Consider the following 12963-nt stretch of genomic DNA (forward strand, 5'->3'; position numbering starts at 1 on the left):
TTGGATCAGCAGGGGCTGGATGAGGTTTGTGTAGAGTCCAAGGTGTGTAAAGAGCAAGCCTCCGTGGTTGAGCAGTCAACAAATCAACTGGGTGGAAACCCTTGAGGTGTACTCCTGTTTTTATTTGCCTAACTAGTATTGTGTCCCGTTTATAGGTGCGTATTTAACGTTTGTCCAGGCACCACTGCGCAGAGTAAGGGGTTTTTGTTCGCTGTTTTTTCGTGTGGTGGTGGCCTTATTTCCAGGTCATAGAAGTAAATAAACTTTGATAAGGGGCAATACCATAGATCGCCAGAGGGTGTCGCATCAACTCCACAAAAATTCCTTGCATTCCCGGGCAGCAAGAGCAACCTGTGGCTTGTGCCTTTGAGGGTGGCGTAGTCGCGCTGTTGCTAAATGCATCATTCTGCTGTAAGATGGTGTGGTCCCATTCTCGCCTCTTGTTATGGTCCTGCTTCCAAAGGGACAGGACTTGGTGCAAGAGGTGCTTGTAGCCTCTCTTGCTAAATATTTCAGTGTTTCATGTGATTCTTGGAAGTTTGGTAGCAGAATAAGAGCTGCCCGTGTGGGATGTGCAGCTGTGTCTGTTAAGGGTTCTGCTGTGTAAGGCGTTGCGGTATGGATGTTTTGCTCTTGGTCTCCCTGTGTGCTATGGAAAGTGATTTAATCGTTTTGGGTTTTTTTAAATAATTTTTTTTTATTCATCCTTTAAATTACTTTTGCTAATGGCTTCCCTGTCCCAGAACAATTATCTCAATGACCTTGGTTAAGAAGAAACGAACAAAAGCAAAACATGCTGTTGGGAGACAGTGTAGAGGAGGACGTGGAAAGGGAGAAAAGAAGGAAAGATTTAGGGTGCACAACTAATTCTTAGAAAAAATCCTGATTCCTGGGAACGTCGGCATGTAGACATTTGAAAACTGCCCATGAAAATTACGGGCATGGCATATGGCTTGATAGCCAAGGTGTAGTTTAGGCTGCCTTGTGATGGCACGCGGGCTTGGTACTGTATTCGCCCTTCTTTGCATGGAAGGGAACTGTTTGGTGATAAGGAAAACTCGTTCTGTGCACAGTTTTCACCTTTTCCCCTTTAAGCCATGCATAAACCTAGATTAAGTCTCTAAGAAGGTCATCTGTGGCCCTTGGGAGGATGGTTCCCTGCTCCCAAGGAGGGGGCAGGAGAGAGATGATTGTGGCGGACATTCTCTTTCCTTGCAGGTGTGTCCAAACTCACAGCTGGGGGACCTTGACGGACCATCCAGGAGACTCTCCGCTTCCCCGGTTTGGAGGAAAGCCAGATATTTTGGGAGTTAATTTATGGTGGGTGGCTTAAAACATCAATTTTGCTTTAGAGAGCAGTATGATTGACCCTGAAAGGAAAAATTGTTCCTACATCTCCAATCTGCTAAAAGTGGGGGACTGCTACTTCGGCTGGTTGCTGGGTGGCCATACCCTTCCAGTTTGGGATTGGGTTTGGGATCAGTCTCGCCATCTCCCTCCCGACATGTAGGTCCCTAAGCTGTGAGTGGGTATGCAGAGCACCTGGAGTCACCAGGAGCGCTGCTGGAGCTGGGGTTTGGAGGTGATGTTGTAAAGCAGGTAGCAGTAATATTAACTTATGGTGTCTGGATGCCTCAGCTCTTCTGTTGTGACAGCTGTGGTGTTTTTCAGTTCATTTAAACATCTGTAAGGGCTTCTTTTGAACAGGAGAGAGAGATCCATTCCTGTTGGGGTTGCAGAAATAATGTGTGGGAAGTCACTGCGCTCAAGCAGAGGAAATAAATTGCCAAGATGCGTTTGGTTGTTGCCAGCATGATTGTTTTTGACTCAAATGCTGCCTAAAACATAGTCTCTCTCTCGGATCTTTTTCCAAAACTACCTTACACCCAGCCCTTGCAAAATCAAGAAGATTGTAAAGGAAATCCTGCTTGGAAGAGAGCCTGGGCCTCTGCATGAGGAAAATTTTGTCCAAGTGCCTTCATCTCTGCTTCTGTTTTGGCAGCAAGATACAAAATTGGTCAGCAAGGAGGTATGAGAGTTAAATAAGATTTGTGTGAGTGAATCTCATGTTATCTGGGAGGGTCAGACCTGGAGCCTATCCAAAGCTCTTCCAATCACGGAGATGGGGTTAACTAGGTTATTTCAAATACCTTGGCTTGGTAATGAGCACTTTAAGTTATTTAGGAGTAACTTAAGGAATTAATGGTGCATTTTGTCCTTGAGTAGAAAATATTTCCCCTAAGCTCCATGAGGGCTTTGAGGGAAGGGGGTTGTCTCTAGGTTCCTCCCATGATGGTTATCGCACACACAAGCTTAGGGCCTCCTTGATCTCCGCATCCGTGAATTGGAGGACTGTTTGTATTCATCAACCTCAGACAGCGCTTGTCTGTTGGTTATTTTAGTGACTTCCCAAAGCACCTGCAATAAAACAGTCAACAGTATTTCAGTGCCTGATGGCACTTTTCAGGAGGAGCGGGCTTGTGCGTTTGTCACGCTCTCTCGCACATAGTAAACTCATTCTTTATGTTCAGCTGTTGGCCGATGGGGGGCAATAACTGATTTATAACCACGGCAACAGTTGCTGTGGGAAACTGGCATCAACAAGAATCATTTTCATGTCCACATCAATGAAAGTATTAAAAAAAAAAAAAAAAAAATCTTCCCACTCTGAATTGGGTGAGACCATTTGTGACACTTCCCAAAAAGATGGTGTAGAGGTAAGTCAGATTGAAATGATATCACAGAGACCGTCTGGTACGGGAACCAACGACCCTTTCAGCTGCCTCAAGTTGAAAGTTCCGGCAATCAGATCAAAGACATGTTTTCTGCCCCCTACTGAATCTGGGTTTTCTGGGAAGGGGGGTTGACAGCGAAGGCTGGTAGAATCTGCTTTTGCTGGAGCTGCACTGTGTTGGTTCAGAGATGTCTATTATGCAAAAAAAGCTCATGGTGTGAACCCAGGAAACAGGAACACAGGTATTTGTAGTTGCTGTTTCAGCTGACGGGCTTCCAGCACTTGTAGGTTGGAAGGAGCTTGGGTCGTCTCCAGACCTGTGGTTCTCCGAAGCTTTATTGTGCCTTCAGGCTCCTCAAAGCAAGGGGTATGGCTGAAATAGAGTTTGCAGATGCAATTAAAGATTTGGAAAAGGGGTATGCTTAGTGAAGGAAACTAATAGGATGAAGGGAAGGCTGTTCTGGAAAGTATGAACTCTGGTGGGATGCTTCAAACGAAATTATTTTACCCTTAAATAAAGGGAGTTTCGAAGTGACAACTCCTTTTCTACAGTCTCCTTATTTCCAGTGAAATACTTCCATGTTTATAGCAAAGGTTTTTCCCTCTATCTGTAAATAAATTTCTCTCTAAGGTAATTCCACAGAAGGCCCCCTTTGTAAGGCACAGAAACCTGTGCTTGCTGCTGCTTTGTGAAGGGGGTTTGATAACAATTTTGGAGCTCAGTTGGTGCTTCTCCCCCTACCCAGTTCCATAAGTTCTAACTTAAGTTTGCCAATCTTTGCTTATTCTAGACGATTTTTTCCTAATGTGCATTAATGCCATGAGGACCACCGCTAGAAACTGCAAGCAGAAGAACTGCAACTGTCTGCTTGATGCCTAGCATGCTCATGAGAGCAGAGGAGGCTTTGGCTGCGTGTCCGTGGATCTTCCAAAGGCGCCTGCTGGAGTGGTGATAAGCCAGCCTGATTCATGGTGTGCTGAACCTGTAAAAGATGGGGAAAGTCGGCGTTTGCATTTCTACACAATTAAAGTCTGAGTGGAACAGCACTAGGTGGCATCCGGTCCTCCTTGGTGCTTCCAAGATGTTGCAAGTAGGAAACCACGCTGCACATGCTGGTGGGCCGATTAACATCCTCCTCCTGTGTCCCCAAGGCCAACCTTGTCTCTGCACCACAGGTCAGAACCACATGGGCCACTGCTCTTCATGGATGATCTCCTTTTAGCGTGACTGCCTTTTAGGAGAAGTGTGTCTTGTTACGGATGTAAGGTTGCTCTGAGCTCAGATGTGGCGTCTTGAATACTTTGCCTTTCTGGAAGCTTGAGGTTTGAAATAAGAGTTTAATTCAACTTGGAAATTGTACATTTGCAGAAGAAAAAATGAATTTTGAGCAGAGCAATAGTTTGATGCACAAAAAAGGGGAGAAGGTGAAGTGAATGGTAAGGGATGTAAAAATTGAAGAGAAAATTTGAAGGTTTTTGGCTGGTTTTGTTGGGGAGAGGCTGAAGCATTTTATTTTAGTAACAGACTGCTGATTTTTTCTTTGGAATTGCTTGTATTTAAACTGACTTTAGTATTTTCCTTTAATCTCCTCTAGGTACTCATAAAACAATTCCCAATTATGTCAGTTTTGTTTTTTTGGTGGTGGTTGTTGTTAGTGGTTTGTTTTTGTTTTCGAATTCAAGTCTGTCGAATTCATTGATCTTAAATTCAGATTTCAACCTGAAAACGTTGTTTCCCGAGTCGGTCCTGGCGGGGAGAGCTGCTGAGGGGGTAGTACAGCGACCAGCAGTGCAAGTGAAATCCTGCTCCAGAGTCACTCACCAGATGCGATGCTCTCAGTTCTTCCTGTTGTTCAGAACTGCTCTGGGAAGCAGTGGTGTTCCTGGGACTAGTCATAGTCCAGCATTTAAAAACGGATGTGCTGATAACAGTGCTGTAATCCAAACTATTTTGGGAAAGGGACCAAATGTCAGATTGCTTCTGTTGCTGGGCCAGGCAGTGAAACACCCTAATATACCCTCAGAAGGGGGAATATAGCTTTTTGGGGGTTGGAAGAGACAAAATAACATCAAGGCAGGTTTTTCTTCTTGTCCTTCAGCCCATAGCTCCAAAGTGTTTGTTGCTTTGCAAAATGGGGGGAAAATGGAGCTAACACAAGACCGCTGTGGTATTCCACCTCCGTCTGCGCTGCCTGGGATCTGTCCCCGGGCCTCTGTGGTCCGTCACGCCAGCAAGCCTCCACGTGCCCCTTTGAATGTGACTTTTGGCTCTTTGTCTTGCACTGCACCAGTGTGTCTTCCCTGTGGGGAAGGCTATTGCAGTGTTCTCAAAATGTTGGAGTGACAGGAAAAAAAGACAGAACGTGATGATCGCTTTTTAAGTAAAGCAGTGATAGCACTTTTGGAAATACGCAAACTTAAGTGCAGTCAGGGAAAGTAAAGGATGCCAATCCAGTCCTTATGAGAAGACATCTGTAGAAAAGGGAGCTGAATAAGCACGGTCTGTGTGTCCAAATGAATTTGTACAGTGTGTGGTGCATTAAGATTTGCTAGTGTGCGCAGAATCTCAGCTTTCATTGGTTTCTAAGTGTACTTTTAGTTCCTGTTGCTTCAAAAAGCACCTCCCAAGAGAACCAAGAACATGCAGGTGGTCTGAAACAGCAAGTCCCCGTTCTTCGCTGGCTGGCATGCCAGTCCTAAAACATGGTGACGTTGCTTTGTTGTCCACACTTAGCCCTTTCCCTTCCGGTAGGAGCTAGTGTGAAAAGGGGAGGGGAGGGGATCAGAGCAAAATGCTCAGGTTAGGGCAGGGGTAGCCATATTTCTGGACAGTTGTTGCATTCCTCAGGGGGTAACCACAAAAAAACTATTCTAAATAAATTCCTCCATTAGTTCCTTTGTAAAGGTCATATTGCCCGCCTTGATTTCTCCACAAAACTGGCAGCAGATGGTTGTGGTGTGGCATTTGCCACAGTTGAAACTTCTGCTGTAGCCTGAAGTATGGGGTTAAATACATTGCAGAGGCTGCCCTTTTCAGAGGGTCTGATACTGCCACTGATATGTGCTGGGTGGAGAGAAGAAACAGGTGGAGAGAGTAGCCGAGGTCCTGGAGGCCCCAGGAGTGTTGTAGGTGGCATCTGCTGAGGCTGTTGAGGGCTAGCAAACTGCCGGAGGGAGTTCAGCATACAACACTGAGCCCAGGTACAGGAGCCGATGTCGCTGTGTCACTCAGGAGAGGAAATGACTGATTAGACAAGATAATCTCCGCTAACTTTGAGGCCAAAGATTTATTTTCTCCTGAAGATTTAAGATTAGAGCCTTAATTGCATCTGCTAAGAAATGCCCTGAACGTCAAAAATAGGGCTTGCCGAGTGGGGTTTCAAGTGTCATCGCATTATGGCTGTTGAAGGATTAGAGTAGATTCTTCTGTACCAATCTTCCTTCCATTAACCTCCCCAGTCAGCTCGACGCTTTTGGTTACTGGACTAGCATTTCCTAAAAATGCCTGCTCTTGTTCCTCCCAGCATTCTTCCGTTTGTCAGTCCTTCCTTTGGTTATCACCTCTCCCTTGCCAAATAAACAGCACCATTTAAAAACCAGTATTTAATGCTGTTTGTTATGATAGTGCTGTGATATCTTGGAGAGAGAAGAGGCTTGGGCGGGGGGACTGTCTCACCTGCTCCAGATATCTTAACTGCAGCATTCTGCATTTCTGTACTCTAAAAGGGTTTAAAGCATGATTTCATGGGGAACAATTTCAGCTCAGTACATGAAGAGAGGAAAGGCTGACGGAGCAGAAGGGCGGTGGGTGTGTGTGCAAGAAATCCTTGTTCATTAGAGGCAGGGGGGAAACAAAAATGAGCAACTGTGCAGGCTCAACTCTGATGCATGCCTTGAGGGAAGAACTCAAGTGCAGGCCCGTAATTTCCTTTTAGAAATATGAATACAGCTGCAAGCGATGAGAAGTCTTGAAACAGCTGCAGATATCTTCCCTTGCTTTCCAGGCCTTGCCAAAGGGGGCCTCTAGGAGTTGTCATAGTGTTTTATACTGGTACCTATTGCCTTTGTATCTGAGACTTCTTGTAGTAATTAGAGTGGGTTTTGCAGAGTGCGGTCACCCCACACTTGTCTTGGAGCTCCCATGGAGATCCTGCATTTTTCATCTTCTCTTGTCACTATGGTGCCAGGGCAGCAATGTCACCTGTGGCGGGGTCACCTTGGCCAGACGCCTGCCCAGCCACTCTCTTGCTTCCCCTCCTCAATGGGACAGCGGGGGAGAAAATAAGACGTAAAAAAAGCTCATGGGCAGAGATAAAGACAGGGAGATCACATACCAATTACCATCACGGGCAAAACTTGGGGAAAATGAATTTAATTTATTGCCAGTTAAAAGAGACTTGGGTGGTGAGAAACAAAGGAAAAAAGTGAAACAGCACCTTTCCTCTCCCCTGTGCCCCAGGCTGAACTTCCTGACACCTCTGCCTCCCCCCTCCCCTCGATGTGGTGGCACAGGGGGCTGGGGCCTGTCGTCGGTCCATAACAGCTCCTCTCTGTCGCTTTGTCCTCCTCACGCTTTTCCCCTGCCCCAGCGTGGGCACTCTCCGTGGGCTGCAGTCCTTCAGGATGAACAGGTCCTCCATGGGCCACAGCTTTCCTCAGGAAATACCTCCCTCCTCCAGTATGGGCTCCTCTGTGGGCTGAGTGTGGTGGATACCTGCTCCACCATGGTCTCCTCTCTGGGGCCATCCCTGCTCCGATGCCTCCTCCCCTCATCCTCCTCGGACCTCCGTGCTCACAGGGCCATTTCTCTCACTTTTTTCCCCTCACACCTCTCTGTTTTTGTGGCATTCACCCTTCTTTAAACACAGTTTTCCCCGGGGTGCCGCCAGGGCAATGTGGGGCTGAGGGGCCCGGCCCTGAGCAGCGCGGGCTGCCCCGGCCTCTCCTCGCGGATCCTGCCCTGCCGCCCCCGGCTCCAGCCAGCTCCACGACCCTGGTTTTGGAGCTGTGACCACCACCTGCCACCGCTGCATATGGACCCTGAGAAGGCGTTTATAAATAAGCTCTTGATTTGCGTGGCCACGAAGGGCTATGAAATCAGCTAGTTGAAAATTAGGCAGAGGTTTGCAAGAGGAATAAAGGTGCTGCTAGTTTAACTGTGCTGTTTCTCAGAGGTGAGAGACGAGGTGTGCTTAGTCAGCAATGTGTGACTTGACAGGCAGGATGGGCCGTAGGTCCCCTGCCTTGACCAGAGTCCCCTCTCCGGCAGTCCTGGGCTCGGCGTTTTAGAGCATGGCAGGAGAGCCCTGCTGTGAGCAGATACAATATTTCATCCTAATGGAGGGCATAAACCCAGCCCTGATCTCCGCTTTGGAGTACCTGATGTGAGCTGATGGGAAATTTATGAATTAGACAAGAGCTGAAGATCCCCAAGGGATCCGGTTTCCAGTCACACCTCTGTTCAGATCCCCAGGACCCCTCCTTGAAACTTCAGCTATTCAAGGAAACAGAGCAAATGAACCCAACCCTGACCTGTCAAGGCTCTTTTACCTTGCTCTCAGCGGAGTCATCCAGAGTGCAGACTCTCTTTAAATCAACTTTATATAAGCTCTTAATTACACAGCTTAAAAAAAAAAATAATAATGAAGCAATGGCCAGATGTGAAACAGGGTAAGACATTGTTTCCTACTTGGAAAGAGGAGGTAGGGGGTTTTGTGTTGGAATATATTTAACTATTTAAGTGCCATGCAAGAGTCTGCAGGTTTTGACCAGGAGACTTGCTGGTATGTTAGATGTGTTGGAAAGGTTTTGTGGTGAGCAGGCAAAGCCCTGCAGCCTGGCTCTTCTTCCTCATTGTCACGGGCAGAGTGATTAATGTCACTCGTAAGAGAGAAGTAGTGAGATATTTATTAATATAAAACAGTGATTTAACATAGTTGGTAGTGAATGCGACAGTGTTTTATGAGGTTCAATGGCAAGGTACACTTGGTTATTTACTGCATAGAGGACGGGATCAGGCAAGCTGTCAGGGAGACCCTCCCATTGAGTCATGAGGTTCAGAAAGAACCCCCTGACTTTCTAAACTTCTCAGAGAGGAGTCTCGGTGTGGCTGGATCCAATTCTAGTCCCAGACTTGGTCAACGGTTTATGTCTAAAGGATTATATATGGGCTATCAATCCTGAAGTAGGGTTTATATCACTTAACTAAGCTTTCAAAGTTTAGCATGCTATTAGGTGCTTACTGAGAACCTGTTGCATCAAGGAATCTCTCAACCTTGAGGAGCAGAACCTTAAGCGAGTGTCCCCACTCAAGGGGAGATGCTGGTGTGCAGCCCACTGCCGTGTAGGAGAGCTCAAAGGGCTCTTGGGCTGTCCACTATTTATAGAGTAAGATAACTGACCTATAGTCATACATGGGAATAAAATATCTAGGTCCCTGCTCCAGACAGTGTTTTGGCTGTGTTGCCAGCCATCCCCCAAAGTCCAGGTGCAACTCATCACACTGGTGGTTATGGCTTGAGCAGGAGCTGGGCCGGGGGGGAAGAGCACCCCGCCACACTCATACAGCTGTCCTTCAGGAGAGGCCAGTGCAACGCTTCCGTTGGTTGAAACAAGGGTTAGGCTGCTAATGGACAAGCATCGATTTACTCCTTCAGCTCTGCTACTGAGACACGTGGCTGTTTGGGGCTTGCACGCCCTGACCTGGCCACAAGCAGTAGAGTTTCCCTGTGGGGGTAGCAGGGTGCCAGGGGAAGCTCGCAGGGGTTTGGGGCTGTGGAACTATGTGGTCTTGTGTCCTTTTGGATGCTGGGGGCATGGGAAACGGAAACGCCTTCTCTGGTGTTACCCAAGCACTTGCAGAACCCCTGAGTATCTGTCTAGTAGGACACACTCATAAAAACATACACTTCGTTGCAGCTGTATCTTTATTTGCAGCAAATGACAGCTTTGGCCAGAACTTCAGGCTCACTAAGAGTCCTTTGATGAAAAACTAATGGAGCTGGCTGAACGGGTTGAAAAAAAGGTTGGCTTCTGTTTTTGTGAATAAAACGCATGATCGTGTTGTGATATCTTCTGGGAAAAGCTGCGTTGTGGTTGCCGTTGCAGGAGGTTTTTTGCCTAGCTACTGGTTTACCCGGTGAAATATTCAGAAATAGCAAAGATTAAAAAGTTTTAATACATATAATTGCTTGCTCAAAATTCAAACTGAAAAGCAGCTGTAATCTAGGGTTCGTTTTATTTCTGGGGTTTTTTGCCCGCCTCAATTACTTTAGGAAGCAGAAACAATGCCATATGGCTTGGGCACCCACTTGTGCGTGTACCGCGAGCACAGAGGCAGCAGTGTGGGGAATTGTTCCAGGAATAATTGCTCGCCTGAATGTTGCTTCTGTGAGCTATTTGGAAAATATTTGCTAATAATCGGTTTTTACATAAAAGTCAGTATTGGTTTGTGGATAGCAAACGAGCTATATTTGTCAGCTAATTTATTCACAAACATTTCAAACAAAGCTTGTTTTTCTAAACAAAGAAAATATCTGTATCAATATATATGGTTTTGCTTTAAAACTTGAGAGCTTTATAAGCCATTACCTGAACCAGCAGCTAAGTTAAAACTTTCACAAAGCATCTTATCTCTTTAAATATTCAACAGTAGAATTAAACAGGTGTTGAGAGAAACAAAAGCTTTTTAAGGTAAAATGAGGAAATCATCAGTAGGGGTTCTGAAGTCTGTTTGCCTCACTTCCTGCGGTGGCATCTAGGTAGCCTTTTCCTAGAGAAGTGGCAAACGAGGATTTTCCATCCGTAAGTGCAAAGCCTAGATGAGAAATAGGAATCACCCTGTCACAGTGTGACGGTTGCAGTGTCAGGCTGTGCGGACTCCTTGGATATCGGAGGATGGGAATAAGCCCTGTGCTTGCATGCGTGTTAGTTTGTTCTTGCAAGGTTCTCCCCAACCACGAGGCTGGCATTTCTGTTTATTATAGAAACGTAATCAAGAGCTTTAGTTCTAGTAAATTAAATTAACTTGGAGAGGAGGTTAAGCACCACTACGTGCCTGCCTGTTCTTACTTTCCATCCGGCGCCTGCTACAGCCCCCAGCCGAGGACAGCCGGTGGGCAAGGCAGGCACTCAGTCTGACCCAGCGTACGGCCGCTCTGGTGCCACGCAGGGGGCTGCTGTGTTATCCTCTGCCACACAGGGGCTTTACTGTCACCTGGCAGTGAAGAATGGCAACGCATGGGGTGGGTGCCTCGGGGGAAATTTACTTGAGCAGAATACAAATAGCTACATCCTATTTGATCAGATCACATGGATAATATTCCTGTGCTTAAGTATAGGTATACATAACGTATAGACCATACAGGTGCGGATTTTACTGATTTCTTTACCCACCAAGGAAGGCACGCTTTGCAGTCACGCGCAAAATGCCTTACCAAACTGTTCACATATTAGTATCTCCTAGAAGTGTGTTTCTTATGGAATTGCGTGTCCTGCTTCCTGTTGCACTTAATGATTCTCCTCCAAGTATCTTTCCAGCCTGGTCCTGCTTAATTCCTGAGGTCTAATGACATCATAGCCCAAAGTGAAAGCATTACGGGCAAGCTGCCTGCACGCGTCAGATGTATGCCAGTCATAACGTATTCGAGTGTCCTGCAAAACTGTAACTACTGAATTGCAGGGCCAATAGTTATAGTTATCAGTAATGAAACGTCAGTCTCTGGGAAGGACAGATGTTTGAGTCTCACCACCTATCACAGCTGGTGCGTGTTATGGGAAGTGACACAGTTAACAGTGAAGATACGTGCCTGACAGCAGCACCTGCCTCCTTGTGCGCTGGTTTGGTGGCCTTGTTGGTTAGACTGTGTTATTAGGACGGAAAAGCAGTGAACGATAAAGGCTGTAAGTCAGTGCAGCTGTGTAGCCAGCAGCCACATGGTTATGGATGCCAAGAATATCCCCTGGATGGTCCTGAAGATTAATGTAGAGGTGGTTTGTGTCATTCAGCTCACATGCAAGGCACACAGTCCCTTGGGATTTGTTTTGGTCATGGTTAGTGCCACATTGCCTTTACAGTCGAAATGTCCTGTGTGCTATCCTACATATGGAAACTGCACTATCTCTCCAGAAGGTAGAGGCAACTGATGCCACCTCCTGTCTTTTGCTGTCTTGAAACAAGCAGTGGGTTGTAAATTCTTCTAGTGCGGCTTTGTGGAGCTGCTGCTTTCTTTCCCTCCCTTTAAGCAAGAGCACTGGCAGGCTGCCTGCCCTCCCCTGAGAGCCTCATCCTCCAGGTTTGTTTGCACACTGCTTGCCAAACGCCTAAAAAAAGTAACCAATCAGATGGCATTTGCTTAATGCATTAATGAATCTGCTTAGGTGTCATCAAGTCTAATTTCTTAGTGAGCCGTGACAGTTTAATGCCTTGGGACTGAATTGCTGAGGAGAAGTAGCAGGGTGATGGATGGCCAGAGGAGTGATGAAACCTGAGGACTTGACCATGCCATGTCTCCCAGCCCAGAGTTAACTTCCCTGGGTACTAATGGAAGCATGTAAACAAAAAAAACAAAAATGAAGGTAGGTCTCCCTTCTTGTTGTTCTTGCAGCAAACATGTTATTTGCTTTGTGGTTAATATGTCCTTTGCCAAAGGAACTTGAACTCCTTGGCTAGTTGTGCAGGAGTAGATTTTACTTATTAGCGTTTGAGTTATGGTTTCAAATAAAAAAATATTACTTAAAGGATCATTTGGGAATGCAGGATTATAATAGCCTTTGTTATTCCTAGCAAAATGCACGTAAAAAACAGATTCAATGCGTGCTAGCTCCTTCCCTGTCTCCTGTGGTGATGCACCGACGGCTCTATAGCAGATATGTTTTGTGCTCAAGGGGTGATACACAACATTGTGACACTTCTGAAAAAGCAGCCCGTAGCCAGTGGCACTGATTCTCAAAGAAATGGTGTGCTGCATGTCTCTTCACACTGGGAAGCCCACTCAGATGCTGAAATGACAGCGGTGGGCCTTTTGGCTGGCGTGAAGAGGGTGCCTAGATCCATCCATGCAAGGATGCAGCAGCACTTTTGGGGTGAGCCTTAGCAGATGTGCAGTCCACACAGACCGCATCAGAGCTCAGAGGAACAAGTCTGCAGTTTTCCTTCCTCACATGCAGTTAGGCTTGCCTTGAATGCCCAGCGCAACAGGCTTCAGGGCTCTGCAGCCAGCCTCTGCTTA

The sequence above is a fragment of the Rissa tridactyla genome, chromosome 3 (genome assembly GCF_028500815.1).
Source record: "Rissa tridactyla isolate bRisTri1 chromosome 3, bRisTri1.patW.cur.20221130, whole genome shotgun sequence".
NCBI classification, from domain to species: domain Eukaryota; kingdom Metazoa; phylum Chordata; class Aves; order Charadriiformes; family Laridae; genus Rissa; species Rissa tridactyla.